General features: G+C 49.9%; 1 protein-coding gene across 1 annotated transcript in view; it reads right to left on the reverse strand.

The window, feature by feature from the left end:
- IL1R1 (interleukin 1 receptor type 1) overlaps positions 1-9,503 on the reverse strand; it is a 54,826-nt gene extending 45,323 nt beyond the window's left edge. The window contains 1 exon segment of the mRNA XM_059658866.1: positions 9,371-9,503. The gene's annotated coding sequence lies outside the window, so the exon portion shown is untranslated.
- Between the last annotated feature and the right edge of the window lie 8,362 nt (positions 9,504-17,865).

A 17,865-nucleotide genomic window follows, 5' to 3' on the forward strand; every position in this document is an offset into this window, starting at 1 on the left:
ATCAGATGGACTTAAGTGACATCTTCAGAACATTTCACCCCAAAGCTACACAATATACATTCTTCTCAAGTGTACATGGGACATTTTCAAAAACAGACCACATATTAGGCCACAGGCAAAGTCTCTTCAAATTCGAGAAGAAAGAAATATACCAAGCATTATTTCTCAGGCCACAATGGCATAAAGTTAGAACTCAACTACAATGAAAAAAAATCAAACACTTGGAGGCTAAATAGCATGTTATTAAACAATGATTGGGTTACCAAAGAGATCAAAGAAGAAATAAAAAGCATCCTGGAAACAAATGACAATGAAAACACAACAATTCAAAATGTATGTGACACAGTGAAAGCAGTCCTGAGAGGGAAGTTCATGGCTCTACAGGCCTACCTCAAAAAACAAGAAAAAATGGTAATAAATTATCTAACCTTGTAACTGAAAGAATTAGAGAGAGAGCAACAAGAAAAGCCCAGAGTAACCAGAAGGAAGGAAATAATAAATATCAAAGTAGAAGTAAATGACATAGAGACCAAAAGAAAAATAATAATAATACAAAAGATCAGTGAAACCAAGAGCTGGTTCTTTGAAAGGATAAACAAGATTGATGAACCTCTAGCCAGGCTCACCAAGAAGCAAAGAGAGAGGACCCAAATAAACAAAATCAGAAATGAAAGAGGGGAAGTAACAACCGACCCCACAGACATAAAAGGATTTTAAAAAATACTACAAACAACTCCATTCCAACAAACTGGACAACCTTGACAAAATGGACACATTCCTAGAAAAATACAAGCTTCCAAAACTCAAGCAAGAAGATTCAAAAAACCTGAATAGGCCGATAACTATTGATGAAATTGAAACAGTAATCAAAAAGCTTCCAGCAAACAAAAGCCCCAGACCGGATGACTTCACAGGGGAGTTTTACCGAACATTCAAAGAACTAAAACCAATCCTTCTCAGACTATTCCAAAAAATTCAAGAGGAAGGAACACTTCCAAGCTCTTTCTATGAAGCCAGCATCACCCTAATCCCAAAACCAGATAAAGACACTATAAAGAAAGATAATTAAGGCCAATATCCCTGATGAACATAGATGCTAAAATCTTCAACAAAATTCTTGCAAACCGGATCCAGCATTACATTAGAAAAATTATACACCATGACCAAGTGGGATTTATTCCAGGGATGCAAGGCTGGTACAATATCTGCAAGTCAATAAACATGATATATCACATAAACAAATTGAGAGACAAAAATCACATAATCATATCAATTGATGCAGCAAAGGCATTTGACAAAATCCAACATCCTTTTCTGATAAAAACTCCCAGCAAACTGGGAATAGAGGGATCATACCTCAACATAATAAAAGCCTTGTATGACAAAACTACAGCCAACATCATACTCAATGGGCAAAAACTAAAACCATTTCCCCTAAGAACAGGAACAAGACAGGGATGCCCACTTTCAGCACTCCTGTTCGATATAGTACTGGAAGTGCTAGCCATAGCAATAAGACAAGAAGAAGAAATAAAAGGCATTCAAATTGGAAAAGAAGAAGTAAAATTGTCATTATTCACAGATGACATGATATTGTACATCAAAAACCCTAGAGACTCCATAAAAAAAACTACTAGACTTAATAAATGAATTTGGCAATGTAGCAGGATACCAAATTAACACTCAGAAATCTATGGCCTTTTTATACACCAATAATGAACTCACAGAAAGAGAAACTAAAAAAAAAAAAAAAAAAAAAAAAAATCCCATTTACAACTGCAACAAAAAAAAGTACGATATCTAGGAATAAATTTAACCGAGGAGGTAAAAGATCTGTACTCGGAAAACTACAGGACACTGAAAAAAGACATACAGGAAGAATATATTGTGTTCATGGGTTGGTAGAATCAACATCATTAATTGCTAAAGCAATTTATAGATTTAATGCAATCCCCCATTACAATACCAATGGCATATTTCAAAGACCTAGAACAAACTCTCCAAAAATTCATCTGGAGTAAAAAAAAAAAAAAGACCCTGAATAGCTACAGCAATCCTGAGAAAGAAGAACGACGTTGGAGGGATCACAATACCAGATATCAAGCTATATTACAAAGCCACTGTTCTCAAAACTGCCTGGAACGGGTAGAAGAGCAGACATATAGACCAATGGAACAGAACAGAGAACCCAGAAATCGTGATATATCACATAAACAATCGACCTAAGCCATTATGCTCAATTAATATTTGACAAAGGAGGCAAGAGCATACAATGGAGTCAAGACAGTCTCTTCAATAAATGGTGCTGGAAAATTGGACAGATACTTGCAAGAAAATGAAACTAGACCACCAACTTACACCATACACAAAAATATACTCAAAATGGATAAAGGACTTAAACATAAGACAGGAAACCATAAAAAGCTTAGAAGAAACCATAGGCAGCAAAATATCAGACGTATGTCGTAGCAATGTCTTTAGCAATACAGCTCCTAGGGCAATGGAAACTAAGGAGAAAATAAACAAATGGAACTACATCAAAATAAAAAGCTTCTGCACAGCAAAAGAAACCATCCATGAAACAACAAGAAAGCCCACTGCATGGGAGAACATATTTGCCAATGTTCTCTCTAATAAGGGTTTAATCTCCAAAATTCACAGGGAACTCATACAACTCAACAAAAGGAAGATAATCCAATAAAAAATGGGCAAAGGACCTAAATAGAGACTTTTCAAAAGAGGACATACAGCAGGCAAAAAAAACATAAAAACATGCTCAAAGTCACTAGTCACCCGAGAAATGGAAATCAACATAACAATGAGGTACCATCTCACACCTGTCAGAATGGCTATCATCAACAAATCAACAAATGACAAATGCTGGAGAGGATGTGGTGAAAAAGGAACCCTCTTGTACTGCTGGTGGGAATGCAGACTGGTGCAGTCACTGTGGAGAACAGTATGGTGTTTCCTCAAAAAATTAAAAATGGAACTTCCATTTGACCCAGTAATACCACTTCTAGGAATATATCCCAAGAAAACAGAAACACCAATTAGAAAGGATATATGCACCCCTATCTTCATAGCAGCACAATTTACAATAGCTAAGATTTGGAAACATCTAAGTGCCCATCAGCAGATGAGTGGATTAAAAATCTGTGATACATACACAATGGAATACTATGCTGCGGCAAAAAAGAAGGAATTCTTACCATTTGCAACAGCATGGATGGACCTGGAGAGCATTATGCTAAGTGAAATAAGCCAGAGAAAGATAAATATCACATGTTCTCACTCACTTGTGGAATATAATGAACAACATGAACTGATGAACAAAAATAGAACCAGAGCTATAAAAACATGGAACAGACTGTACAATCTATGAGGGAAGACAGGGGTTGAGGGGGTAAGAGATCAACCAAAGGGCCTGTATGCATGCATATGAGCATAACCAATGGACACAGATAATGGGGGGGCGGTGAGGGCTTGTGCTGGGGGGGGGGGTGGCCAGAGAGAGGTCAATGGGGGAAAAAGGAGACTCACGTAATACTGTAAACAATAGAGAATTTAAATTTTTTAAAAAGCCAAAGAACCGCACGACTAAAGAAAACACTTGAGAACCCTGTAGTTACCCCAAGGAGGCATTGCAGGTGGCCAGGCACCGGGGCCTCTCTCTTCCTGAGCTGCTGATCTTCCCCGAATAATTTCAGGGGGCGGGGGGACATCCTTTTTACATTTTATGTAATCTGGCTATATCATGAAGTGGGAAGAAAAATCTTCAGGAGATAAAACACGAGGCAGCAAAGCAACAGCTCTGAAAGTGAGGCTCTGACCGCACAGCTGAGGGCTGCTCTTCATTTCCCAGGAAGAGTCCTTTGGCGGGAACGTCTGAGAGGCACTGCCCTTATTAACATCCACAGTCCTCTCTCTCCTCCGGACAAGAGGAACGGAAGCGTTGGGTCCCACAGACTCCCTCCCATGGGGCCAGCCAGGCAGAGCGCCTCCCCTCACCACTATGGAGGCTCCAGGATGAAGGAGAACATGGCAGTGACCTCAGAGGAGTCTCCAGCTGTGACACGTCTGTTCCCACTAGCACATATGAGTGATATACACTCCTCCACACACAGACACCCTAATCAACAGCTGTGCGGCCGTCACAGCTCTCACAAACGTTCCCCCGAGAGCTATGAGCGAGCAAAACTACCCACCACTGGGCTTATTATCAAGGTAAACTATGCATATTGTAAGCACACAACACAGAAACACGCACAGCTCCAAAACCCGGAAATCCCAAGAAACACCAAAAGCTTGCAGTCCTCTGATCAACAGGTGGGGCCAAAGCCCGGCTCCCCGTAGATTTATGCGATTTATTTACCCGGACAAATGAGGCCAAGGACACTCTTTAATCATCCCAGGACCCTGTGCTCAAGGATGTGAAGATAAAGCAGAGACGGCCGGAGCTTTTGGGGGTTGCCAGGAGATGTAAGTGTGCAGCCATGACGAGGCCCGCCCACCACACTGGCGCTTCCCAGGGGTGTGAAGGGCACAGGGGAAAGCAAGCACAGGAGGCTGCAGACAGGAGTGGGCTCGCCCAGCCTCCTGGCCCTGGGAGGGAGTTCAACAGCTCCCCATGCTGCCCCTTCAAACCTCCTCGGGCTGCTGGACAACAGGAACCGGACCCGAGGCGAGACGGTCCTGGTCTCGCGTCTCCGCCCTTTGCAGATGCTCTGCCTGCCCTCCAGCTTCTCCCAGCCTCCAGCGCAGCTCCAGGCCCGGCCGGAAAAGGCGGGGACAGTCCTGCTGTGGACTTGTCACAAAGCTGACCGTGGCCATCCCCGAGCACGGCCTCCATCAGGCGGGGCAGGGGTCTACAGGCAGAGTCTCAGAGGACCAGGCTTTCTCCAAAACAATGTCATTGCTTTCATTTCTGTGGGTTTGTTATCGAGGTAAAATATGCATATAGTAAACACACAACACATCTTAAGTGTGCAATGCCACTAACTGGGACAACTGCATACACCAGCAATATCCTTTCAGGATATAAACCACTTCCACCCGTAAAGTCCCCTTGTGTCCCTCAGTGTCGCCCCTGCACACGGCCGCAGCGTTCTAGTTTGTATCGGCATTTTCCAGCTCCTTGGACAGTTCGCATGGGTGCGCCTGGGGCTCGCACCCAGTGCCCTGCTTCCCGGGCAGGTGCACGCTGCTGCACTCCCTCCCGCGTCCCAGCCCAGCAGTGGTTCTCAGGGCGGCGTGCCCCGGGGGAGTGCGTGGAGCTGGCGGGAAGCGCCCCGGGTTCAGGTGCTCACAATAATGCCGCAGCGCCGGGAGCCGGGGTGCCAGATTTCCAGAGCAAGGGAAGGCAGTTCTGCCCAAGAAAGACTTGCCCCGCAGCCTGCATGGCTGCCAGGCACCACACAGCCATTCGTGCCGACGGAAAGTGTCACTTTTCATTTCTGAGCCCAGCACCTGACGCCTTCCCACACTAACGTAAAACATACATGCATTGTTGGCACGCGTGTCGTACGCACTCAATTCCCCAGCAGTGCAGCCGCTGTGAGCACTGAGAGGCTGGCCTTTGACTACCAGTGAGACCTGACCGAGAGTCGCCCATCACTCCGTGGCCCTGGGTCTCAGGACTGGTCCGCTCAGATGCAGTGGCGGCTGCTCTGGGCCAGCCGGTCAGTCCACAGAGGCACTGGCTGGTCGCATGGGGTTCCAGCTGGCTCCGCCCAAACATCCACACACCAAATTATACAATTTTAATACGGGTTACCTTTACATCTCGCTCCTATGTTGATTATTTGGAAGCTATGCTGTAGGTAAGTTCTGTTATACTACTTCAGGAGTTTTAAACACTGGCATTAAAGGGGTATTGGGCTGAGAACCAGGTGATGGCACTCATCTGGGTCTCAGCAGGCAGCCCGGCGGCACTGCAGGGCTCCGTGAGTCCCAGTCTGGAAAGCCAGGTGTGCGGAGCCCAGGTGCCGCGACCCCACCCGCTGAACCCAGCGCCTGATCCACTGAGATGCGTCACCAAACTCCACTTCACTGGGAGTCACCACAGCGACAGCCTCAAACTCGATCGTCGGCGGGGCCCTGGGGAATGTCCTGCTCCTCTCCGCGCCAGGAATGCTCTCACTTCCCAGCACTTCTCTTCCCGCTGGAAATCACGGACAACCATGCCCGTCAGGCGCCTTCTCCACTGCCTGCACACGGGCATCAGTGCTACCAGCCCGGGCACCATGCTAGACTCACCTGGGGGCTAGAGTCACGGGCATGCCCCTGAGCATGCAGAGCTGTTTCTCCAGGTCCAGTCCTGGTAAATCTGAGTGCCAAGGTGCAGGCCAGGTGGAGACACCAGGCTCACCTCCACATATGCAGCCCCATGTGGCAACTTTATATTTATATATAAATATATAAAAAATATATATATTTATATATATACATACATACATATATATATATATATATATATATATATATATATATATATATATATACAGTACAGTGAGGTTCACATTTCACAGTAGTTCTCCCTTACCCACGGGGGTACCTTCCAAGACCCCAGTGGATGCCTGAAGCCTGGGACAGCAGCAAACCCTCTATTGATTAAGTGTTTTTCTATATATACGCACCTTCTCCCTTGAGGGGAGCACTGTAGGGCTCCCCTTTGGCATATCTGATTGCCAGCACCACACTCTTGTACTTCGGGCATCATTAAGGTAAATAGGGTGACCTGAGCCCATGCACTGAGACACTGCGAAATGACGGACGAACGGGAGTGTCCACAGCGAGGAGACGCTGGGCTAAGACGTGATTCACGTCCCCGCAGGATGAGTGGGATGGTACGTGATTTCATCACACTTCTCAGAGCAGCGCACAATTCACAACTTATTTCTGGAACTTTTCATTTAATATTTCCAGACTGCGGTTGATCGTGGGTAACTGAAACCGTGGAGGTAAGGCCGTGGGTGGGGGACGACTGATTCATTTCTACACTCGGCTCCATGTTGTCTCTGCTCTAGTTTCTATTGTATCCTATTTTTAACTTAGGGCATCTTATATGCCCTTTCCAGAACAGGTAGGAACAAAATAACTGCCTCCATTATTCTGCCACATGCATGAAAAGAAGAGATGGTGCAGAATCCGAAGGTGTGTGGCAACCAGGGGTGGAGGAACTCCAGGCCCTTCGACACATGGTGGGATCTCTGGTGCCAGGGCCCTCTGTTCCCAGGTGCCTCGGCCAGGAACCTGCAGCCACACTTCTGGGCCCCGAGAGCCAGCTGTGCAGACCCAGCCAGGCCACATAAGCCTGGAAAGAGGAAGACGAACCGATGCCTGAGGACAGCAGCCGATGGAATGAGGGCTGGCCCTGCCAGTGAGTCGAGTCCTTGAAAGTGGCACGTCTGTCATGTAGCGAGTATCCTTATCATAATCTCTGCATCTCCCTACCCCCAAGGCTATGTAGTTTCACTGACATGCCCCCGAGGACATTCTCTCCACAGCACCTGCACCTGCCCCCAGGCGTGCACCCACCTCCCCCTGCTGCATCCCCTCTGCCTGGTCCAAGCCTCAAAGTCTAGCTCAACTCCCTGCCATTCTTTAGGGACCCCAGGCACCGTGTCCCTGCCCACCGCCCTCCCGTCTCCACTGCAGGAGCGGAGCAGCGTCCGGCTGTGAGCAGCCAGCGGGCCCCATCCTGCCCACAGGGGCACATTTCATAGCACTCTTCTCCGTGTCTGTAGCTAGGCCCCCCAGTGTCCTCCTCGAGCTGGAGGCGCACAGTGGCCATCAGAGGGCACGGTTTCCATCTACTTGAGCCGCCTGCTCTCAGCACTTCAAGCAGCACCTGGCACATGGCAGATAGTCAGTAAGCACTTGTTAGGTAAATAAGTGAATATAGGTACTATCAGAAATGTTTGACCAAGAGGAAAGGAATGACTCAAAAGATGCTACTTGCACAAAGCCATAAAGAAAGCCTAGCGCACAGCATGCCACACCAGGCTCAGCAGGGCCTGTTAGAAACGAGGGGTTTGGTCATGTGAGAATCCAGGTCAATTACCCTTTCTGAGGTCACAGGGAGGCCCCTCAAGAGCGGAGGACAGGGGCTGCTCCACAGGGGCAGGTGTCAGCTAGCCAATGAGACGACATAAGCCAGGGGTCCGCACCTCCTCCCACCAGATCCTCATCCCAAAGCCCCCCTTTGTGTAGTGCACACCATAGTATAGGCCATGCATATAGAATATTAAGTGAAATCATGAATAGGATATTAAATAAATAAGAAATTAAAGGAGTCAAGGGAGGAAAAAATCCCCACAGCTGCATAGTAACGTAGAGCGGAAAAAGGGTGCCCAAGCTCCCAGCAGCCTGCCTCTCCGAGTTCCTCACAGGCAAGGAGCGTAGTCCTGACGTCCGCCTTCCAGAAGCCGACCCCGCCTGGCGCCAGGCATCCCCCGAGGCGCGGTGCTTGAGCCCAGCTGACCTTTCCCGCGCATCATGGCCCTTGCTCCTCACTCCGCGTCTAAGCGCTGGAGCTACAGCCACCGGGAGGTGCCATCAGACCAGCACCCCTGCCCCCTGGAAGCACTCGGACAGCGGGGCAGGAACTGGAATTCGCACCGGCTCAGCAACATTCCTCCCTCCCGGGTGGGAGGGACCTGGCGCCTTCATGCCTTGGAGAAGGCTGGGGCTTGGAGCCCAGGGCGACGGCTGGGGCTCGGACTCTGGCTCCGCAGGCAGCACGTGGCCAAGCTGCTTGCTCTGATGTGAGAGGCGGGTGACAGCACCCCTCGGACTGGGGGAGGGTGCGAGCATCAGCGGAAAGGGCCGCGCACACGGTAAGGTGTTGGGCACGCCTGTTGGAAGGAGTGCCCTCTTGGAGTCCCCCAGGGTCACCCTTGACCAGGAGGCTCCACAGTGGCCCGTCCCCTGTGCGCAGGGCCTTCATCCCTGTCCTGTCTGGGAGCCGGACCTTCTGAGCCTACACCCTTAGGAGCTAAACTCCTGAACCCCTACCCCTACGAGGGACACTCCTAAACCAGTTGAACTTGGCCGGATTACAAGGCCTGGAAGCAACGTACACACACACACACACACACACACACACACACACACGCCACCTGCGCACACACCTAGAAGAGCTGTGCAGACACCGGCAAGGCACGCCTTCAAGGGATCCGACAACCTTATCCTGCTCCGAACAGGAACAGAAACAAGCAGGCACCCCACGGATGAACCGCCCCCGCCCGCCCGCCACTCGCCGAGACCAGGGTGGCTGAGAAAGGAGCCTGCTGCGCGCTGAGGACTCGCGCAGGTGTCCGCCTCGCGCCGCCCCACCGGGCCGCCCGCCCGCCCCAGCCTCTCCTACCTGGGCGGCCCCGCGGGACCTGCGGGTGGCGGCCCGCCCGCCGGGCTCCCCGGGAGCCGAGCGAGGGCGCTCGGGGCGGCGCAGGGCAGTCACATTCCCGCACGTCGGCGGCGCCCTCCTCCGGGGCACGATCCCTCCTGTGCCGCCGCGTTCCCAGCCGTCGGCTGCGCGAGCAGCGCCCGCCCTGCGCGGGGACCGGACGGCGAGGCTGCGGGCGCGGCTCCGGCTCCAGCCCGCGGCGCGGGGGCGGGCGGAGGGCGGAGACTGCGAGGCCCGGGGATGGACGCGAGGGAGCTGGCCGGGCGCCCCAGCGTCACCCCGGTTCCGGCCGCCGCCGCCCCCGCCCGCCCCCCGCGGCCCTCGGGCGCCAGGACGCCGGGAGGCTGCGGGGCGGCCGGTGGTACCGCCCTAAGTGCGCGGGGACTCCTCACCTTGACCTCGGGATTGGGCTGCCCGCCAGCCAGGCCCCGGGCCTGAGCTCGCGGAGGCCGACGCTGCTGGCCCCAGCCCTGTCTGGCTGACTGTGAACTCCGACAAGTCGCTAATTTCTTTACACCCCGGTTTCCTGTTCCATGAAAAGGGATCATAACAGCTCCCACCTCACAGAGTGACGCGAGAGATCCCATGAGCAATGACTGCAAACAGCGCACAGCAGATCTGACTCTGGAGCCCTGATGACTGTTGATTGTCATGGGGCCGATGGCACAGCCCCCTATGGGCGCCACAGTCTTGAGGCTGGGCTTCTTGGCCAGATGGACTATTCTGTTAAGCTTAAAACCCACTTGTCCAGGGACTGATTTTGCAAATGAGCTCTCACTCAGAGAGATGCAATGAAAGGCTGGGAGCACACCTCAAACCCCACGCAGGTGGGGAGGGAGGGCGCCCTGCCCCAGGCCCAGGCCAACAGCCAGGAGCACGGCCTGCTCTCCCCTCCACTCCCTGCTGCCAGGCCAGCGCCAGCAAGCAGCTGCAGCCCGGCCTGCCTTGACGGTTCCTGGGCCCTCTTCCCAGGAGGCACAGAGTAAATGATTGCTTCCTTCCTGCCACAGCTCAGCAGCCTTGCCTGCGACCCTCCGGGCTGTCTCCCTGCCCCATCCCTCCATAGCCCCATCACCTGCATAAAGGAGCAGGCAGCAGTAATCCGGAGCCTAATATGCCTTGTGGCCTATTACAATTCCCCATTTGTTTTATCTGGTTCCAGAGCTTGCATGCGTCCTCTTTCTCAGGGGAACAGGTGACATAATACTATGAGAATTCGTCAGAAGTTCCCTCTCTTTAGGATGCTGGTTCTCGCAACCTGTCTACACATTGGGAGCCCGGGGAGACCTGACTTCGGACACCCAGATCAGCCATATCTGAATCCGGGGGCTGAGGCACATTGAGAAACTCCCGGGCGGTTCCACTACGCTGCCAGGCTGTGGGCAGCTGTTCTCACAGCCCCCAGCAGAGCCCTCCCCCAGCCTCCACCTGCGCTCCCTCAGCACCCAGTCCACAATGGGCGCCGGCCCCACGCTGCAGCCCCGGGCCAGGCGCCACATGCTGGGGAGCACGGATGGGTCCCACCACTTGTGTAGTGAAGGTTGTTTGCAAGTAGAGAGAAAAATTGACTTGTGCAATGATGTGGAAGTGAAGTTATACTTTCCTTTCCTTTTCCTTTACATTCTAGCACCTCCCACCCACTCCTACCCCAAGTTCCCTGATAGCACACAGACCCAGGTGGGCTCTCACACAAGCGAGTGGGAACGGGTTTGAAGACCTTCCCTTCTCACCTATAACCACTCTCCTCTGGCGGCGCTGGGCTTCCTCCCCTCCCTCAGTGTGCAGATGGCTTTCCCTTCTCCACCACCACCCCTCCCTGTCCCCTTTCCTTGGCACCTCCGGGCCCAGCCCTCTTGCTCACCCCCTGCGGAGCGGCTGTCCCTCCTACCTCACTCTCTGCTCCACTGAGCACCACACCGGTGCTCTGCATGCGAGTGCGTGCTTCAGTGACAAACACACCCCACAGGGCGACAGGCAGAGGCGTCTGACAAGAACATGGGGGAGCAGAAAGCACCTCTGAAGCCTGGGGACGCCTGGCGGAGCGCGTCTTCCTCGCTGCCCTCCCCCCAGGATGCACCGTTGGGAAGACGGGCCGGTGTGCCATCCCGGGCCCCTCCCTGCAGAGCAGCCTGCTCCCTGAGGTGGCCAGTCTCTCTTACCTGTCAAGCTGCTCAGAGCACAGCCGACTTTGAGGAGGAAAACTAGCAATGCCCACGACATGTCACCGTGACCTGAGCAGCCTGACCAGGGATCTGAGAAATAGACATAACGGTGGCCTGCGGGGCCTATGTGTCCTGTGTGCCCTGTGTGCCCTGTGCGGCCCTGTGTGGCCGGTGTGCCCTGTGCAGCCTGTGTGGCCTGTGTGGCCTGTGTGCCCTGTGTGTCCTGTGTGCCCTGTGTGCCCTGTGTGGCCTTTGTGGCCTGTGTGCCCTGTGCAGCCTGTGTGGCCTGTGTGCCCTGTGTGCCCTGTGCGGCCCTGTGTGGCCAGTGTGCCCTGTGCAGCCTGTGTGGCCTGTGTGGCCTGTGTGCCCTGTGCGGCCCTGTGTGCCCTGTGTGCCCTGTGTGGCCTTTGTGGCCTGTGTGCCCTGTGTGTCCTGTGTGCCCTGTGTGCCCTGTGTGGCCTGTGTGCCCTGTGTGGCCTGTGTGCCCTGTGTGCCCTGTGTGGCCTGTGCCCCCCGGAGAGCACCAGTGACCCTCCGGAGACAAAAGGCGGCTGGAGAGGGAGGAATTTTGAATGATGTGCTGCTACCCCAAGGAGTGAAGTAATCGTGGAGCTTAAGCACCTGAATTGGAAGATGGTTTTCCTGGCAGCAGATGGAAATGAAGGTGCATGAGCTGAGTTGACTTTAATTGTAGCAAATAAAGAAAATGACCTCTTTGCCCACAGGGCCTCTGCGAGTCTGGCTACAGCTATTTTTGTAATTTATGGAACTGCCAGCCACTGCTCACAGAACCACAGCGTCCCTGCGATAGACTAGAAACCACTGGCCTACATGGACTTCCTTCGCAGCCTTGTTTTCTGCTCCTTTCACACATTTTCCATCCGCTGGCCTCCACGGGACCGGTTTCAAACCTCATCCTTCACTACTTTCCATCCTGCAACGTCTCAGTTCTGAGCAGCTCAGCGCTCTCCCTCTCTCAGGCAGGGCTGTGTGGCTTTCTCCACCAGCATGCTCTGTGCTCCGTGGGCTCCATGCCTATGCAAGACCCCAACCACGCAGCCCTGTGAAGCAGGTGAGAGCTGCTGGGACAGCGTGAAGCCAGACAAGAGGCCTTCTCTGCCTCACCTCAACACACTGCTTACTCACAGGGACTTTCTGGACTGTCTCACCAGCAAACAAAGGAAAAAGGAGAGCTAGGAGATGGCCAAATAGATTTAGCTTCAAACACGCTTAGAAATTTTAGACAAACATTTTTTTGAATAAAAATGTAACTATAACCTTGTTCTTTTCAGCAAATACTAACTGCAAGAATGATTGTTTCTAGAGTTGTTATTCGAGGATTTTCCGAGAACTAGTGCACCCAGGAAGACAGGCCTCCCCCGCAGGGGTGGTTGGAAGAGTGAGGAGAGGCACTCCTGGCCACAGAAGCAGAGGAAAGGCCTGCTTGGACTCGGGACGTCATGTTTGGTGATTCATTCACCTGATGTCCAAAGATGATGTTACCACTTAACTACTCCTTGCTCTCCTCTTTCTCAGAACAATTTGGCAACAACTCAGCAGCAAGTGAACTGCTGTCCAACAATAATTTATCCATGGCTGCCCTGGGGGAGGGTGGGAACTGGGACCGTTCTCAGCCTTGGGTTCAAGGGTTGGGAGAAGAGGCCAGAGTGCCAGCGATTTCTTCTTCGCTCCTTGCGTCTCCATAAGTAAATCACTGAACAAGAGCCTGGATGTGTGTGTTGACATGTTCTACTCCAGGACAGTTAGATCTGCTGATGAGCTCGGTGCACCGTCTAGAGCAGTGGTCAGCAAACTGCGGCTCACGAGCCACATGCGCCCACACGTGGTATTTTGTGGAAGAGCCACACTCAAGGGGCCAAAGAGTCGCATGTGGCTCGCGAGCCGCAGTTTGCCGACCACTGGTCTAGAGCACAGCTGGTGTTGTCCTCAGAGGAAGAGCAGAAGGCTGAGATCTCAGTCCCCCAATAATGGCATCAAAGACCAGACTTGGACAGGAAGCACAGACAGTCCCCTCAGGGAGACACGCATGGGCTCTCTGAAGGCATATTCCTCTAGATATGTTATCCGATCCATGTAGCTTCTAGAAACACGAAGTATTTAAATCATGCGTAATTAAATACCATTAAAGATCCAGTTCCTGAGCTGCACTCGCTATGCCCACTGGGGGCACCACAGTGACTATCTCCACCGCAGGGCATGGTTGCTCTAAAGTCTGGGACAGCTCACCCTCCACCGAACCCATATTTTTGGATAAAATGTTTTTATCCAAAGTAGACATTTTGCTTGTTTGAAATGTCCACCTGAGCAGATAGCACCTTCCCAGCTCCCCTTTCCTCCCCTCCAGCCCTGTTGTCAGGCGCCGCCTCTCCTTACTCAGCCGAGTCACACGCCAGCACCTCCCTCGTGAGGAACCTTGGTCTGCGGTCTTCTCTTCTTGTCACCGTCCTGTTGGGGTTTCTGTGTGTGTTTTATTTTTATTTTTATTATTATTACTCCAGAGAGAGGAAGAGAGAGGGAGAGGGGAATAGAAATATCACTGATGAGTGAGAATCATTGATCTGCTGCCTTCTACTGGGGATCAACCCTGCAACCCAGGCATGTGCCCTGACCAGGAATGGAACCATGACAGCCTGGTTCATAGGTCAATGCTCAACCACGGAGCCACGCTGGCTGGGCTCCTGTTTGGTTTTGATATCTGGGCAATGCTAGCCCATGGAGTTGGAAAGAACTCAGGAGTTGGAAAGTGTTTACTGTAGACAAATTGTCTGAAAGAAGACACCTAACTCAAGAAGAAATGGTAACTTGAAGAGCCCTCTATCTATTAAAGAAGTTGAGTTTGTAGTTGAAAATCTTCTTGCAAAGGAAACTTCAGCCCCAAATAACTTCCTTGATGAATTCCACAGAACACTTTAGGAAGAAGTGATATTAATTCTGCACAAAGTCTTCCAGAAAATTGAAGAAGAGTAAATACTTTCCAGCTCATGCGGTCTTCCCAACTCCATGAGGCTAGCAAGCCAAAAGACTACAGACCAAGATTCCTCATGAGAGAAGGTGTTAACAGGTGTGATTTCACTCATATGTGGAATTTAATGAACAGACTGAACTAACACAAAAAATAGAGACTGACTCACAGATAGAGAGCAGGCTGACAGCTCTGGTGAGGGAGAGTGTTGAAGGATGGAGGGATTGAGCAAAAAAGGAAAAAAAAGAGAAAAAACTCATGGACATGTGGTGACTGCAGCGGGGAGGGGGAAGGAGAGGTGGAAGAGGGCAAGGGAGGATAAATGGTATTGGAAAAGAAAAAGATACTATATAACAAAAGCCTAATATGCTAAGTGTCTGGTCAACCAGTCAGCCATTCAACCAATCAAAGCGTAAGATACTAATAATATGCTAAGGCCGCTCAACTGCTCACTATGATGTGCACTGACCACCAGGGGGTAGATGCTCCGACTGATAGGTTAGCTTGCTGCTGGAGTCCAGCTAATCAGGACTGAACGAGATGGGCCAACATGCCCTGGAGTCCTCCCATGGTCCCTCCCCAGCTGGCCAACCTCCCACGACCTTCCCTGGCCCTGATGGTGTACCGGTGGGGTCCCTCGGCCTGGCCTGCGCCCTCTCACAATCCAGGACCCCTCAGGGGATGTTGGAGAGCTGGTTTCAGCCCGATCCCACAGGCCAGGCTGAGGGACCCCACTGGTGCATGAATTCGTGCACCAGGCCTCTAGTAATTACATAAGCAAAAAAAATTGTCCATTTCACCTCAGTTTCAATGTTTTTTGCATAATTTTTCTCAATAATCTGTTATTATTCTTTTAATATTTGTAGGGTAGTACAGTGATATCACTTAATTCCTGAAATTCTTAATCATTCTTGCCAGATATTTGTCCGTTTTATTGATCTTCTCAAAGAAGCAGCATTTGGTGTCACTGAGTATTTCTATTGTGTTTCTGTTTTCTATTTAATTGCATTCTGCTTTACTCTTTATTTTCTCTTATCCTCTGTTTGCCTTGGGTGTAATTTCTTCTTCTTTTTTAGTTACTGAACGTGGAGACTGTAGCACTGATTTGGCACTTTTCTGCCTTTTAAGTTAGGCATTCGGTGCTGAACGCTTCTCCATGGTGACACATCAGTCCCCATGCCCGGACCTTACAGCACTGCGCTTCCATTTCTCCCGCGGGCCTGTGTGCTGTGTTTTGTCACTCATTTCACTTTTACATGTTATCAACCTAACACTATGCTATTATGAGTTCTAGTTAGAGAGTTAATTTTCTTTTAAAGAAATTTAAATAATATTTTTATTGCCATTTCCAGTGCTTTTTATTCTTCTGGATATATCCAGAGATATTTTTTTTCCTTCTGCCAAAGGGTTTTGTTTAATATTTCTGTAGTGGAGTCTGCAGGGGAGGAATTCAGTTTTTTATGTTTGAAACAGTTTAGTTTTGCCATATTTTTTAAGGATACTTTTTACTGAGTATAGATTTCTAGGTTGACAGGTTTTTTTCTTCAGGACCTTAGAAGTAAGGCCCCAAAGTCTTCTAACTGCTCTGCTTCCACAGGAAAGTGCCCGTCTTCTACCCAGGCTCCTCCGCGGGATGTTTTCCCTCTGGCTGCTTTTAAGATTTTTTTTCTTTTTATCACTTTAAGTAATTTATTATGACACATGGTTTCATAATTTTGATAAAACATAATTTTTCGTGTGTTTCTTAGGGGTCATTGAATTTCCTGGATCTGTGGATTTACAATTTTCATCCAATTGGAAAAAGTTTGGGCCATTAATTTCTAACCTTGGTTCTGTCACTTTCCCTTCCTTCCCTTTGGGGACTTGGATTACACGTGTACTTGTCTGCTTGAAGCTGTCCTGCAGTTCACGGGTGCTTTGTTTGAGCATTTGCTTGTTTTCCCTCCTCTGTGTTTCATTTGGCTAGTTTTTATTGCTCGGTCTCTAAATTCATTCATCTATCCTTTTGCAATGTCTAAACTATTGTTAATCTCATCCAGTATATTTTTTATCTCAAATATTGTAGTTTTCATCTCTAAAAGTTAGAAATGGGTCTTTTTTGTTTTGGGATCTTTCATTTTTCTACACAGCTCTTTGAACATATAGCACACAATTATAATGACTATTCTAATGTCCTCACATGTTAATTTTAACATGTGTGTGTGTTTAGTTGATTTTGATTGATTTTTCTCATTTTCCTACTCTCGGCATACATGGTAATTTTTGTTGTTTTTGTTGTTCATCTTCACCCAAGGATATTTTTTTCCATTGATTTTTAGGAGTAGAAGGAGGGAAGGAGGGAGGGAGAGAGAAACATCAGTGTGAGAGAGACAGCCCTAGCTGGTTTGGCTAGTGGATAGAGCAGTGATGGTGAACCTATGACACACGTGTCAGAGGTGAGATGCGAACTCATTTTTTTGGTTGATTTTTCTTTGTTAAATGGCATTTAAATATATAAAATAAATATCAAAAATATAAGTCTTTGTTTTACTATGGTTGCAAATATCAAAAAAATTCTATATGTGACATGGCACCAGAGTTAAGTTAGGGTTTTTCAAAATGCTGACACCCTGAGTTCAAAAGGTTCGCCATCACTGGGATAGAGCATCAGCCTGCAAACTGAAGGGTCCTGGGTTGGATTCTGGTCAAGGGCATTAAAATTAAAAAATGAATAATAAATAAATAAATAAAAGTGAGAGAGACACATAGATTGGTTGCCTCCTGGACATACCAGACCAGGGCCAGAGGATCAAGCCTGCAACCGAGGTAGGTGCCCTTGACCAGGAATTCAACCCACAACCCTTTAATGCGAAGGCCTACACTCTAACCCCTGAGCAACACCAGCCAGGGCCATGTTTTAGAAATGCTTTGATTCCTTGAGTCTTCTTTTATGACTTGTTAGGCAAGGCCCAGCAGCCTACACCCTGGGGTTCACTTTGTCTGACGGCTGAGGCACGATCCTCTTCGTCTTCCTCTGAGGGCCTGTGAATTGGAGGCTTTCTCATCTGGCAGGAGGGACAGAATAATTCCTGGCCTGCTGTGCTGTCCACTGTCCTATCTAACGTTAGGGCAGTTCTTTTCTGGCCTCAGTAGTTTCTTCACATACATGCACTGAATCTAAAAGGCAACCCTTCCCATCTGAAGTCCTCTCTAGTCCTCCGCTCCTTCCTCCCCTCCCCTCCCTGGAACCTGGAGCCGCTGTGATCTCCCTTGGCTCAGCCCTGTCCCCTTGATTCAGGAGGATCTGAACTGTGCCGGGGCCCCCTGCCCTG

The sequence above is a fragment of the Myotis daubentonii genome, chromosome 12 (genome assembly GCF_963259705.1).
Source record: "Myotis daubentonii chromosome 12, mMyoDau2.1, whole genome shotgun sequence".
NCBI lineage: Eukaryota > Metazoa > Chordata > Mammalia > Chiroptera > Vespertilionidae > Myotis > Myotis daubentonii.